The sequence below is a fragment of the Sander vitreus genome, chromosome 9, assembly GCF_031162955.1.
Source record: "Sander vitreus isolate 19-12246 chromosome 9, sanVit1, whole genome shotgun sequence".
In the NCBI taxonomy this organism is placed as follows: Eukaryota; Metazoa; Chordata; class Actinopteri; order Perciformes; family Percidae; genus Sander; species Sander vitreus.
Genome location: NC_135863.1, coordinates 2,871,719 through 2,882,884, shown reverse-complemented (window position 1 = coordinate 2,882,884; position 11,166 = coordinate 2,871,719). Strand labels below are relative to the sequence as shown.

Here is an 11,166-nt window from a genome sequence, read left to right as displayed (position 1 = left end):
CTGTTCCCCTTAACTCTCCCTCTTGGAATTGTGTTCATTGGGATGCTTCTCCAAGCTAAGCCTGGCACAGGCCTGAATTTCCGGAGCCCAAAATGTGAGCCCAGGGAACTGGACTCCTCCGGGAAAGGGCAGCAGCGGGAGATGGAGCTCCACTCAGAAGCAAAACAAACCCAAATATCAGGGGTTTATTTAAAATCTCTCTGTCTTATATTAACAGCAGTGCCACAGGCTAGTGATTAGCCACACATGGGTCAGGGGTTGCTAAGTCTAACTTGATTTCCCTTTGGAATCCATATTTTGTGTATGATGCAAAATACAGGCAGGGATTGGATTTATGCTTAGTCATTATTTAGATATTATTGCTCATTTAACACTTAAAGAGACTGACTGAAGGGCAGCTATTGGATATGTATGGTGAACATTCTTATAATGAGAAAACATAAAAGTATTTAATGTACAGTCCAGTTTTCTTGATAGATTGCAGCTTTGTAATGACACATGGAGCCACACATGTAGCTATTATGCTATCTGATGTTCTTCACAAAGAGCTGAGACCTTCCCAGGTTATTGTAATGTCAACACTGAGCATATGATCTCACTGCAGCGATCTGTGACATTGAGGGATTCATACTTGTTTGATGTCTTACAGTTGAAATGCCCTGCGCAGGAAGGAAGTGCTCACCCACTGGTCGCCTGTTCCATCTTCAGGAGCTCTATGGGAGGGAGGGAGGATTTCAGTGCAATATTTACAGTGACCTTTTCCTCTCACTGGCCAGGGGCCCATGGGAAAAAACTGGAGAGGACAAACAATGAACAATAGGGTTCAGAGATGAGCAATGGTGCCAGCACAGCATGCGCCATTATGGGATGTGGATTGCTGAGGGTTGGGGGGTCACAGCATGGATCAAGGCACCAGCAGTGTCCCTCAGGAGCACACCTGGGACACCTGCTCAGAAAGCCTGCGCTATTTAAAAACACAACATGCAATCACGTGTTCCTCGCTAAATGAGAATATTATCAGCAGTGGGTAAAGGAAAGGTTTGTCATTATGTTGAGTATGCTTATATGCTTTCTTGCCGACAGTTATATGAGAAGATCGATACCATTCTCATATCTGTCCATTAAATGTAAAGCCGCAGCCAGCAGCCAGTTAGCTTAGCTACTCCTTAAACTAAAAACAAGGCTCTGCTGTACTGTAAAATGGCTTGGTCGGTAAATATAGATACAAATTAATAATACAAATATAAATATTCTCCTGGAATATTTTCCCATGGATAACATTAATACTTCAAAACATTACACATATAATGTGCCAAAAAAACTTACTGGTTTGTAGATTCACCAGTTGCTATGTGTGATATGCGACTGATGTTCTCATTCAATGGCAAAGGCCTGTACCACTGAGACAAAGATCAAAATCTCTCAGCGTCATTGCTGTAAGTAGATGTTTATGTAGACAAACAGCCCCTGTGTTGCATCAGCATCTGTGCAAACTCTCAAGTCACAGTTTGATCCCTCAATTATCAGATTACCTCGTCTAATTGGACAATATGGTTTCCCAGGGGATTGGGCCTTGCCTTATCAAGGAATTCTTTCTGCCCTGCACAATTTGGTGAGATAAATGTAATGGTATCAGTGTTCTAGTGTGTGCCTGGGTGGTCTCTGTTGCATTTCTAATGATGCTGCGCCATTCCCAGAACAAGTGGAAATACCTCAGTGATGCACCGTGAAAAGAGAGACGAGGAAAGAAGCAAAGCTCCAACTGGGTCTCAGAATTCTCACACAAAGGATAGCCAACACTTCAGAGGAGCATGGTGGCTAATAATGCTGTTTCTGCTGCATTTCATCTTAGATCCACTCTCAGCAGATGATCCATAGATCAAACTGCTTATTAGATGTTGTTACAGCACATCAATATCTTCATTCATTCTTCAAAAGGATCTTCAAGACATAGAAGCAGAATCAACCACCGTCCAAATGGGGTCAATATTTCAAAGGCAGACAAAAAAAAGAGAAATTGGAGAAAGTCAGTAAGTTAGTATGATGTAACTGTACGATGTCTGCAGTGAAGTATTCAGATCCAGAATACTACAATGTAGTTATCTTTATTGTGGGTCTAGACCTACTCTATCTGTAAAGTGTCTGGAGATAACTCTCATGATTTGATACTATAAATAAAATTGAATTTAATTGAATTAAAAGCACAGTCACAAGTAAAAGTCCAGCATTAAAAATTTCACCTAAGTCAATCAGTGAAATGCACTTTTAGTATCAAAAGTAAAAGTACTCATTGTGCTCCTTTCAACACATCTTATTATAGTAGGCTATGTATTGTTGGGTTATTGTTGTTGGTGCATTAACATTTAAGCAGCAATTTAATGTAGTTGCTGTTCGAGGTATTATTTTAACTGCTTTATAAACTGTTGGGTAGTTTAATCGATGAGAATCATCAACTGCATCATCAACTACTTACAGATAAAATATAGTGTAGCAGAAAGTACACTATTTACCCCTGAAATGTATAACACAAGATAACAATGGAAATAATAAAGTACAAGTACCACAACACTATACTTAAGTACATTATTTGATGACATGTACCCAGTTACATTCCACCACTGATGGGCTGTGTACTGCACAGACTAAAATGTAGAGAATGTAAGAAAAAGGTGCAATGTTACTTTTTCATAAATAAATACTGGTATCATAATGTCCACCTTGTTTTTTACTTTGCAAAAAAAAATGTAAATGTATATATACTATCATGGTATTTTTCAGGAGGAGTAGAATGTGTCTTAATCAATTTTAGATATTTATTTTTTTCATTTGATTTTATTTTGAAGGCTGTGGCTGAGAACGGAAAGCCAGAAGTACTCACATGATACAGGAAACGCTCGCCGCAGTCCAAATCGCTGTAAATTGTAAGTTACCATTTCTTTAATATATTTTTCTCTTAAATGCTCGAGGTAGAGTCAAAGTCATTGTGGTAGAAAATGTGATAATATAAGCGGTTTGTAAGATTACGACGAACACAAATGACAGCCACTCCAAACCCTTCCGGACAGCATAACGAACAGCTTGCTAGCGAACACAGGTTAGCCTAAGCTAACGTTAACGTTAGATGTCAAATTTGTCAACAAAGCTGATTTCCCCATTTCTAAAATCGCTGATGGGTTGTTTAGTATGTTGCACCGTATGGCTATGATAGCAGATACAGCTGACAGATGCGGCTGCTGTTGTCATTTTTGAACCGCCTTAACGGCATTATGATTAGCTGAACCAAACCCCATTGAAATATCTATTTAAAGCTGATGTTGTGTTGTGTGTTTAGGCGAACGTGTCTTAGATTTCTTGATAGCCGGTTTCTAGTAGATTCGGCGTCGTAGTGCCACATCAAGCAGTAGGCTACTTATTTTCTTATTTAGCTGTGGTCACTGGTTGTGTAACGTTAAAGGTACAATATGTAACATTTCTGCATTAAAATGTATAAAAATGACTATACCTATGTTATATATTTTGTTGAGTTGTGTACTTACACTATCCTAAATCTTTCCAACAACGTTAAAACCCAGAGAAATCTGTTATTTTATTTTAATGACACGGTCCGTTTCATTTATTCGCCTGTCATATAGCTAACCTTTGAGCCCTCTGGTTCCTCTAACTCCCGTCAAAACACGGCACTCAGATGATACGTTCGAGAGTAATCGTAAATCATACAACCTCACGGAAAGAATAACACTCAGTAACTGTTATACAGCTTGCTTTCTGCCACACAGCATCATTTTGTCATTGATTACATGCCACTTACAACACAGTAATATAGCAGAGATCTTATTTATAGATACATTTCAATATCGATTGATCCAGCTTAACGTAATGTGCTACGTTGACAAGTAACGTTAGCTCATGCTAATGCTCAGTGGAGAACGTTAACGTTATAAGACCGTTTTATGGTTCTGCAACATCGTTCAACACGTTCATGAAGTTATTTTAAGTATACTTGTTTTGATCAAGGTAAAGTTACCGTTAAACAGCACTGGGCTAACCCACGATTACGTTCGTCAGCTAACGTTAGCTAGCTGTATAGCTAGAAGAAAAATCTAATGCTAATTTAGCCAGCTTTCCCACCCTGTTTTTTTCTGCCTCACTCCCCGCCGCTAAGGGACTAGTTCAGTCGGGATAAAAGTGGACAACAGCCCCGGGGACACAACACGTCCACAGTTAGCCAGCAATTATAAATTTACAGCAATTCGAACCCAGCCAGCACAAACTCCAGCACCGGTTGATAACAATGCTAACGGTAGTAACAGAAAGTTTTATGTTCCGTCGGGGAAACGGACCATATTGCCCCAGGCGTCCGAGTCTGGCTGGCCGCGGTGTTGTGCTGAAATTCTCCCCCCTTTAGCGGTCTTCTTTACAGTTACGTTTGACCCACAAATGGTGACTGTCCTGTGGACAAAAGGTGAAGGTGGGGAGAGTCAGAAAGCAACACCCGGCAGTAAGGGTGTCACAATTTTGATTTTAAATTGAAATCGATCGAAATTAAGTCACAATCTTAAATATCGAATAAAAAAAATGGAATTGCCGATACTGCCACGCCCCCATGTCACGTTCGGTCGGCTTGTCAAGCAGAAAAAAACACGTGTTGAAGTGCTGCGAGTCAGTCAACCTCTTGTAACTTAGCTAGAGCCAGTCAAAAGATAGCAACTGCAGATGCTGGAGACCCATCGACAGAACTTGAGCCCCCTCCTCTTTTACTGAAGTGTGTGAAAGTGTGGAAGTATTTTGGATTTCCAGTGAGTAATAAAAAAGCCACAGTTTGCAAGCTCTGCTATGTGTGTGTACCATATTCTGTGTGTTCACCATTGCACGTTAGCCTAGCAGCTAGCGGATATTCCTTCTGCTTATAGCCTTATCCCAACGAAACCGCATGGTTGAATTTCAGCCTGCATGCACGTTTTGTAGCCTAAACAGAGCAGCTTATATTAGAGAGAGCAACAAGTTAGCGGACTACCCCAAGATACTCGGCAGCCAGCCCCAGCCGTGAAGTAAGTCTCTCAGCGTATCCTCGGCCGGTATATCCGGGGTTGCGGCTCGACACCAGAGATACTCGGTGGCCAACCTCAGAGGTGTTGAGTAACATTACAACAAACCCTTTTCCCCCTGGTGCTGAATACATCCAAAACGTGACACTGAGGTGAAATATATTGTCATATTGTTAGCTGCTGGCTAATGTTAGCTACCAATACAAATCGAATCAAGAAAACGTAATTATGTAGGGGAAACTGCAGCTATTTTTATCAAAATGACATGAATAACAAGGATAAAACTGTAATTGGTAAACCTATCCGTGAACAGATCTATTTTAATCTGCAATTGTATTAAACTACAACTCCCAACATCATCAAAAGTCCATTGTTTTGATTGAGAGACCCCTAGCGGCAGAAAATTACATATTGTACATTTAACTGCTTTATTTTGGAAACGTACCATGGATATCTCTCCATCTTTCTGTTTCTGTTTTTTTTCTCCATCGTTTGCTTGTCTCAAAGTAAGTTAATACAGTCAATGTAATATAATTTTTTTTGTAATGTAAAGGAAGGACGTCCCTGAAAATATACCAAATTAAAACAAACAAATTCTCTTTGCTCCTCTTCAGTAACCTCCCTCTTTCACCCCTCCGTCCAAACCCTAAACAGTACTAGATTTATCTCTCACGTCAAGTGAAGCAATTACATCACATTGTTGTGATTGCAATAACTTGAAACAGCGCAAATCAGTTAAGGAGTGTTGTATGAACCTGCAGTGGTTACTCATTGCCAGGTGGCATTATTTCTCTCCCAACTTCTATAAACACTGTGCAATCCATTCCAATGTAAATAGATTAAGTATTTGCTTTTTAACGCAGACATAATGGTTGCCTATGAAGGACTCTATAAAAACAAAGACATTGTATTGGATGTATTAGCACCCTGCTTATACTTGGAAAAACGTTTCATATATACAGATGGGAATGAGCAAAACGAAAGAAATGATTACACCACATGACCTCATATGACTCAGAAAGGCCGCCTTCCATTGATTGGAATACACTTTGATGAGAATAAACATTACACTACTGTAAATGAGGTTTTAAAAACTTGTTGTTAAAGGTTGACTCATCACTACTAATACTAAATTATTGGTTTTAATTTCCAGTCACCTTAACGTCCTATTAAGCAACTTGATTGCAAGTAAAACTGCAACCTTGCCTCACTGCTTTTAGACACTGTAATATCTTAATAGTTCTTGTGGTTTAAGCTGCCATTAAATCTGATTTCAGTTAATTGCCTCATCTGTAAGACTTACCGAAGAGATGGAGTTGCTACTTCTCGTCTATATTTTGAAATATGCAATGCGGTTGCAACTAATAATTCTTTTCATTATCAGTTTGTTTTGTCATATAAGACAAAAAAAGAAGGTGGGACCAATGAACGACTGGCATTTTTGCTTGAAATATATGGATTTTAACTTTTTACTTTCACTGTAACTTTGAAACATGCTTAAAACACGAAGATTGTGGGATCAACTGAAGTGAGGGGTTGCATTATGTAAAGCTGATCAGATTCAAATTTGGTGTTTGGTGCGAACAAGTACTTGTATAGAAATCCAATGTAGTTACAGTTAGGAGTGATAACATGAGCACAGCTTCTTTTTGTTTTAGAAATGTTAGCTCAAGCTTATGTTACTCAAAAATCCTGAAAGCACCGTTTCAGCTATGTTTTCGCGTACAGTTGTTTTCTAGTAGCCTAGGTCTTAAGGTTAAGACGTTATACTTAAAAAACCCTGAATTCCTCCCATTTGGATATAGACACTTCTCTCAGCCTCATTAAGTGAAGTGTTTTTAAACAGAACCGAGTCTAAGCATCTGTAATCCCTACTCTTATGTACTTATGTCACATATTGTTATAACTAGAATATCTTCTTTAAATGAGCTTTTTCAGGGGAAAAAAGTACCCTACCATGTGTACTTGTTGAGTACACTAAATGAGTATATGAGAGAGTGAATGAGAGTAATTGATTGACAGATCTGTTGCAGGCAGGCGCCACGTCGCGGGAATAAGTTGTCATTGAGCACCTCCATCATTTGTGTCGACACATCCATGCTAACAAGCCCTCAGCCTTTCAGTGAGAGCCTACAGAGCACTGTGTATCTCCTTCTCTTCTCCTAAGTCAGCACTGCTTAGCTGGGGGATGACGGGGGCAACGCTACACTGATCCATTTCCTGCCCTCCCCCCCTCCTGGGGCTCTAATTGAAAAATGTGGGTGGCCCTGCTTGTTTGCTTTGGTGGAATGCAGTGGGTTGTGTTTTTTTTTTTTTTTTTTGAGGCCTTTCCTCAGTGCCGCTGCTCTGTAGACCTCTGGGTTAATCGAGCGACAGGGGTCAGGCCGAGCCTTGTTTTGTGAAGCGACACTTCTATCGCACCCCCGTCTGCCCCACCTGGTAGCCTCCTCCCTGCTGACAGGCTTGCGGGGCCACTGGCTCTCACAGTATGGTTCCTGTGACCCAGTCAGACCTGGACAGACCGACAAGAGGAGCTTTGGGCTGGGAAAACGTGTCACAGCATAGCTCGAGAGACACAAGCTCAATACTTATGGAGTCAGCTTATTTAATGTAGATCCAAGCAAGATTTAGACCTATTGAAGCAATTAGTTGATGAGTGACACAATTTGACAAATTAATAATTAAAAATCGATTGATTTCTCTCCCCCTTAGCTTTCCTTGGTTTCACCTTCTTAATTGCAAGGACTGAAAGCTTTTTGCTGTGATGGTAGAATGAATTAGAGCCCAACCGATAAAGGATTTTTAAGGCCGATATCGATACAAATATTTGGTGATTTAAAAATCCGATATTCCGATATATCGGCCGATATATATTTAAAAAAAAACAAAAATCTAGGAACGTGTAACAAAACAAACAGATTTCCCTAACATTAGTTATTTGTAGTTATTTGAGTCCTCACTAAAATCATCTGATAATTTTGTTTGTTTTATTCTCATTCTAACAGAGGAACATCAAAGTATATTAAAGTTCTGACAAATAAAATGTATAAAAATACAAACTTAATATATGAAACTTAAAGGGTTAAACACAAGTGTTTCCAACAGGGAGGATGTAGAGCACCCTCTGGTGGACAAACTATGCAACGCCAACACTCATAACATGGTTGAAGGGCGTTTCGTCCGTTTTTATTTTATTTTTTAAATATTCATTTATCGGCCATTATAAATGCCAATACCGATAGTTTGGAAAATGCTTAATATCGGCCGATAACATCTAGAATGAATATAGGGCTGAAACGATTCCTCAAATAATTTTGTATCGGTACAAAAAATCCTCGATGCAAAATGTTTTGCCTCGAAGCTTCGTAGATCAACGTTACCAACGTTGTATTGCTGACGGACGGTGTTTCCACACGGATCATTATTACTGTCGCACACCAGACGCTGCTCAGTCTGCTGGGGACACATGCCAGAGCGTAAATAGTGAGGGGCTAGGAGAAGAGACAGGCCGGAGAAAACGACAGAAAGTGTCCAAAGTTTGGAATCAGTTCAAACGTAATTAAAACAAGAACTCTGTACAGTGTGTCTACTGCAAAATGGAACTAGCTTCCCACAATAATAACACGACGTCAGTGCTTCAGCATCTCAACAGAAAACATTTCTCATCCATTCCACGAAGCGGACCCGACAAAAGTAAATCACAGAGTTGTATGGACGATGAAACTACACCAAACACAACAACTAGCAAAACCAAAGACAAGAAAATACGTAGCAGTGACCACAGTTTGATCTAAAGAGCCGACTTGTTGACCGTCCCGTCGGAGAAACAGCTGATTGTTGCGCGCCACTCTCTCTCACTCTCTCTCTTCACGGAGAAACAGCTGATCAACGATCTACTAGCATTAGTGTAACAGAGCTGTGTAGCGTTGTAATCAAATATATAAATTAAAATAGATTGAGTATAACTAATATTTACATATAGGCCTATATACAGCTCAGTCTCAGGATGGAACTTGTAGTTCTGAAAGTTAAGTTGCACAACTTAAGGTAATGTTTATGCATGTTTAATGTACACCTTAGTTTGTGGTTTTTCATTTCAGAAAATGTTTTCTTTAACATTTTTACAATGTAATATGGCACTTAAATGCACTTAATGTTTAGTTTTTTGAGAGATGATATTGTAAGCAATATAGGCAATAAAAATGTAGCTTTTTCCGAAAATTTAACCAAACTATTGTTTATTATTGCTCTTCAATAAAGCAAAAGTAGTTCTTATCTAATAATCGGTAGAATACTTGATTACTAAAATAATCGATAGCTGCAGCCCTAAATATTTATAGTTTAGACTGTTAGTCTAAATAAAACTATTTTAACATTACATTAGGCCCTGACATGTTATAGACCAAATGATCATTTAATAAGTAACATTATTATATAATTAATTATATAATTAGTCCTTTTCCAGAGTAGTAATCAACAACAATTCTGATAATTGATTATGACTTTTAGTTATCAATTATGAACATTCACTTTTACTGGTTCCAGCTTCTAATGTGAGGGTTTGCTGCTTTTATTTGGTTTATATTGTAGGTTTTGGACTGAACTGACTTTTAAGACGTCACCTTTCCACTATTATTATTACCTTTTCCTGTTTTGTGACCTCCAATAATTGAGTCGATTTTCAGAAAATTATTCTACTACGTATTCTCGATCGTTTAGTGCCAAAAAGTCACTGGTTTCAGCATCACAAATGTAACAAATGCCTTTCTCTTTTCTTTTCTTTTTTAGCATTCTATCATAGTACATTGAATATTTGGGGCGTTCTTGACTGTTGGCCAGACAAAACAAACCGTTTAAAGGCTTCAGCTCAGGCTCTGGGAAATTTTGATGAGCGTTTGTCAATATTTTCTGCCACTTTATTGAACAAACAATTAATGATTAATCCACCATGTAATTGGCAGACTATTTGCAGCCCTATAAACAATGAATGAATAGAAAAAAGTAATAGATTCATTGATAATAGAAATGTTAATAATTAGTTTCAAGTCTATATAAAAAGGTTGATTTGTATTGTAAGCTACAGTGTTTGTGTAATTCATGATAGTATGTGACTGTAGATGGTTCTCACGCTGGTGATTTCTTTCTTCATGTAAAGCAGCAGTGTTATAGCCTGGCTCATAAAGGTTCAAATCTCTCCATTTCACCATGTCATTGGGCAAAGCCGCCTGTCTCCAGTCTGTTAATCCTCTGAAAACATCTTCCCGCATTTGCAGGCCTATACTTCATATTTCTGTTTATTGTTCCAGGATTTTTAGATGGGAAATTGGGGACTTCGCTTTGTTAGGCCTAGTTCTGAAAAGCACTTGAGACTGACAAACAAACAAACAGACAGCCCTAAAGATAACAAAGCTTGTGGGCAGACATCATGATGGTCGGATAGTGAGCCAGAGGCACACATCTGATCACTCTGTCCTCTTTCTCTGTCACGAAAGACTCTCGCATGAACGCTGGGACCGTCTGCATGTGCAGGAGATGCTGACTCATTGTGGAGTGGTGGTGACTGGACAGTGGTCGCAGCATCTGTTTTTTTTTTTTTTTTTAATAAACAGAACCTGCACAGTTCATGTTGATGTGATCCATATATTTTAAATAGGAAACAGTTGACACACATTATGGGTCATTTGGCTACATTGCCCTCTCCACATCATAGAGGCATGTGGCGGCCTGGGTGTGAGCGAACACTGTGGAGGATTGTTCAAAGCTTCGTCCAGCCTGTGTGATCGGACCAGTCATCTCCGGTTGGGTGATATTTGGCCCGCTCTGTCCATTCAGAGGAGTCGGGAGGGGGATCTTTGAAGGAATCTGGTGTTTGTGTAATGTTAGAGAGCACGGAGTGAAGTGTGTGAAGTGTGTGTGAAGTGTGTGTGTAGTGTGTGTGTAGTGTGTGTGTAGTGTGTGTGTGTGTGTGTGTGTGTGTTAGCTGCTCTGATGGAAGACGGAGGGGGTGAGGGTGATGAGCTGTCTAAATGGGTCCCTTTGTGCCCCCTAAACCCATCACTCTCTCTCACACACACACACACACACACACACACACACACACACACACACACACACACACACC

General features: G+C 39.5%; 1 protein-coding gene across 1 annotated transcript in view; it reads left to right on the top strand.

The window, feature by feature from the left end:
• Positions 1 to 2,845: 2,845 nt before the first annotated feature.
• The window catches only part of exoc2 (exocyst complex component 2), a 56,161-nt gene continuing 47,840 nt past the window's right edge, over positions 2,846 to 11,166 (top strand). The window contains exon 1 of the mRNA XM_078258351.1: positions 2,846 to 2,921. The gene's annotated coding sequence lies outside the window, so the exon portion shown is untranslated. The remainder of the gene's footprint in view (positions 2,922 to 11,166) is intronic.